This window comes from Varanus komodoensis, unplaced genomic scaffold, assembly GCF_004798865.1.
Source record: "Varanus komodoensis strain SLA01 unplaced genomic scaffold, ASM479886v1 scaffold11, whole genome shotgun sequence".
NCBI lineage: Eukaryota > Metazoa > Chordata > Lepidosauria > Squamata > Varanidae > Varanus > Varanus komodoensis.
The window spans coordinates 19,109,034-19,113,666 of record NW_025335317.1 but is presented as its reverse complement, the minus strand read 5'-3'; positions in this window follow the sequence as shown (position 1 = coordinate 19,113,666).

Below are 4,633 nucleotides of genomic sequence, written 5' to 3'. Positions count from 1 at the left end.
GCGCTGCCCCCACGCGCAGGCGTCCGGCGCGGGGCGGGGGGGGGGGGGGGGGGGGGGGGGGGGGGGGGGGGCAGAGATGCAGGGGGTGACTGGACAACTGCATCCACCGAAAAGGGATGATGATGATGCCTTGTTTTCCTGCTGGAAATCAAAGGCAGCTCATGTGGCTTGCCTCCTCTCCATTTTAACTTCACAACAAACTGGTGAGGTGTGTTGCGCTGCGAGTCTGTGTCTGGCCCCAGATCACCCAATGGGCTTCCTGGACTAGCACATGTATCTCTTGAGCCTTAATCCAACGCTCTAGCCAGGATGCCACAGCAACTCTCAAGTGTTCTGCGATGTTTCCTGATGATCAGGACTTCAACTTTTTGTATAATTTTCAAGGGTACGTGGGCAGAAAACTCAGCGTGAAGAATTGGAGTGGCCCTTTTGGGGTCTTCGAAGCAGTAAGTGGAGTGGCTCCTCTTGGCACAGGCTATGCAGGCTTCAGTCAGGAGCACACAAGCCTTATGGCCTGGCAGGCTGCAACACACACTCCTCAAATATGCCACACTCCCCTCAGGGCCAACAGACTCAGCGCAGGAGCAGCACCAAGTCCTTGGAGCCTCCTCCTCATACCAGCCACCTTAGCCTGATTGCCAACAAGCAACGGGGAACAAAATTGTTCTAGAAAGAGTCACTCCTGCCATAAAAGTCTGATTCTTAGCATCTTCTGGAAAATTGGAGGTTCCATCAAGAGTGCTAAGATTAATTAAAGCTTTTTCTCCTCCTCAACTGACTTTGTGTACAATTCCTCCCTCCCTCCCACAGATACTAGGGTAGTGTGCCAGGTTCTACCCCAACCAATTTGTCCTTATAAAAACCCTATGAGTAATGGGTCCGAGAATGGTTGGCCCAAGGCTTCCCAGTGAACTTCATGGGAGAACAAGAATTACCGCCTGGTTCTCCCTGGTCCTGACTGAACCCTCGAACTCAGCCTTCCGCAAGCTGGTGCCTTCTTAATGTCTCTCACTCTGGCTCCTTTGCTTCCCAGCTAGCAAGGCCAATGGGCAGGAATGAGAGGAAAGATTTGCAGCTTACTGGGAGGGCACCAGATGGGAACTCTTGCTGCAAGCCCTACGTCCCACTGGACAGCCGCTGCCTTGGATGCCAGGGGCCCGCCGCACCAGTGCACAGGACAGCTGTGTGGGTCCCGTGCTTTCTGGCAGCTCCAGCAGGGTGGGGACTGGCTCCTGGCCAAGCGGCCAGCCCGAGAGCCAAGGAGCACCCTCGGACAGCACTTCCTCGCCATCCAGCTCTGCCATGTAGAAGCTGGTCCCAATGCAAACATTCCATCATCACCCAGCATGCACAGGTTGGCGCCCAGCCACTCGATGTCGTTCCAGCAGAGCTGCTCTTGAAAAATAATTTCCATGTTTTTATTTCTGTGATGTACCACCATACATGAAACCCTGTTAAATTCTTGGCCCCTAGTGCAAGAAAGCCATCTGGGTTTCATTGAACAGTGAAAGAGTATGATAATTAAGAAGCATTTGTGGAGCCAGGGCTTGGAAGGCTAAAAATAAAATCAATTAGTGCATGATACTATACCTCTGAGCTTCATCAGCTTTCCCCCCTCTGCCCCCATTTCGTTGTTCCAGTCCCCTTGACACCCCCGCCCACAACACAGCCTCCCTTCTCACAATAGGACACCCCTGCCAAGGCAAACATTTCATGGTCTTGGGAGTAAAATCTGCCTCCTGGGTTAGAAAGCAGGTTTGCTTTCAAAATGCATAAAATGTGATTATGGGCTCGAAGAAATGAGAAATGAAACTGTGGACGCAGTGCGTTTCCCGTGCAGCCAGCGCTTCAGCATGCATGCATGCATTTTGGCTAGTTTTTGCTTTGGAAGCAGTTGTACGTAGAGGCTAGTTCATGAGCTGAGAACTGTTGGCTCCGAGCTGGTTGTGGCCTCTCTGGCCACCCGATTCAGCCTGCCGTGTCTCTCCTTCTTGGACACCCACTGCTCCCATAGCAGCTGGGCTTAGAAAATGCCTTCCACAGAGGCCCACAGAAGCAAGTTGCGGGGACAATCTTGGGTGAATTGAAGCGGGGTGGGGTGCAGCTGGATGTGTGCGGATGCATGTGACACTGACTGGGTTCAGACAACCTGTTAATTCAGGTTTCAACAGCAAGGCTTGGTTCAGCAGCAACCCGCACTCAACCCATACTTAGCCCAAGAATAGGTTGGGTGGCCACTTCCTCTTGCCATTTGACCCAGCCCACATTTTGCAGGAAGCAGCATTCCTTGGCATGTGTCCCCACCAGAAAGGAAAGAAAAGCTGCCCTTTAGTTGAAAAAGGTTCTTACCCCATTCTGGTTCAGCTTCTCTCTGAAGTGACCAGCCCATGTTTGGGCTGTACCACTTTGGCCTGCCTGCAGTCTAAGTGCAGATGTGCATGCGTGAAGGTTTCTGCATACAAGCACAACTACATGGAAAAATAAATGCCAGGGAGAAGAGTCAGAGGAAGCAAGTCGTCTGATGCGCTTGTCTGGACATAACAACCATGGTAGTTGCATACTTAATTTATAATCACTTGGTTCCAGGTCAAGACATCCATTTTTACCCAGACATTTAATTTGTAGTAATTCTCACTGTGCCTGCACTGCAGTTTGAATGTATCAGAACCTGGCTGAAATGCGCTGTAGCTGAAAACAGTAATTAATTTTTATTTGTTTGCATAAACAAGAAAATAATATGAGAAGCATGCAGTGATGGTTGCTGTCTTTTATTATGGCTGTGGCTATGCATTGCATTGTGCTGTATTATGACTGAAAATAATTTCTCAAGCATACCCAGGATTCTCATGCTACGGAAGTGGTCTGGAAATGTTTTAAATAAATGAATAAAACACATAATAAAATGTGTGCTTACTGAAGACAGCAGCTTACTCATAAAACCGCCTTGGATGAAGTGTTTGTGCACTGATGCACATTTTATGAGTCTTTTAAAGCACACCTGTTTTGTGCTGCAGGGTTCCGTTCCACCCCCCCCCCGCCCCAGATGCCAAAATGAGAAAGTTTCACTCCTCACTGCCACGCAGATAACATCTCAACTGACAGAAACATCTTTGAATGTCATGCACCACAGCCTGATTTCATGAGTCTTCTCCCTTGGGAAGACGGGAGACGTAAGTCCGCCACACCATGGGCTTCCACAGGTAGATCTTGTCCCACCTGAGATCTTTGCCTCCCAGGTCCGTTAACGTGGGAGAACCAGGGTGTCGTCTGACATAACTCTTCTTGTTTGGTATGTACGGCACCTGAAGAAGATGCAGCTGCTGTGAAAATAAAAATGCTCCCATTGGACCTTGAATAATGTGAATTAGGATGACATCGGTAGCGGTGATGGAAGAGCATTTGTCCTTAGCTGGTGTGATCAGTGTGCAGAAACAGAAACCCTTCTAGAGGGGTTTTTGAGCACTCATTTCACAGAGGTGTAGGAAACCTTATATCCAGCACCTGGGTCTGCATTTGAAATGATCTGTGCAAGTGTGAGTCTTTCTTCACTTTAACGGAACAATCCTTGGCGTCACACTCCATAGCCCAAACAGGATCACACCCGTCAAGCGGCACACATAGCTCCTTTAAAACACGGAATAAAAGCAGCAATGGATAAGGACAAGGTCAGCTCCTGGAATGGGTGACCTTGCACACTAACCAAGCAAACCAGGAAAAGTGAACACGCACACACACAAAATACATTTCTCTAGTGAAAACATGGCCATTGCAAATACTGTTTGAATGCAAACTGTTTCTGGAAAAGCAGCATATCTCCTTTGTAGTTAAAAGAAGGAGCCATTCTAAGCTTCTCTCTTTGAAACTTCTTCCATACATTGTATTCCACTCTGATAAGCAAAAATCGCAAGAACAAAACATAACGATCTGCAAATGTGCTAAGAGGCTTGGGGGAGGTGTGGGAACGGGTGGCCAGAGAATAGATACGTGGTCCAGTCTTTTTTAAATACCAGTTAATGCTCTCATTTCCTCCTCCTCCCAACTCCTGAGTCACCCCACACACTGCAGACTGCTCAGCTCAACCACGAAAAGGGTCTTGCACATTGACATCCTGCTTTATTTTCTTGGGTAAGGAAAGATGATGAGTCTTGACTAGCTGACAAGCTGACCAGCAGACCTTGACAAGTAAAAGGAAAATTTGCATCGTGTCCCAACTTCTGTAATTAACATAGTCTTCAATAATTTCTTTGTCACTATCATATTTGATAAAGAAAGGGTTGCTTTCAGATGGTATCTTTATTCCAGGGTGTTTGCAATCATCACAAGATGTTCTACAACATCTGGCAAAAGTGACAACATGAAAAGAAAACAGTTCAGCAGCTTCAAATTATTATATGCCTCAGTCAGGGAAAAATCATTCAGAAGTGTTCCTCACTTTAACTGAGCACTATGTGTGTGGAAAGTGGGGTGGACTAACTAACCCTGCCGTTAATATCATAAGCAAAGTGTAGCCCCATTCCCTGGTATTCACACATGTAATCACCTGATTATGGGCTGTTGCCTTACCCAGAGATTACTCATGGTTGGTTTGCCAAACAATTGCACAAATTGCAAATTGCTTTTTCAAGTGTTTGAT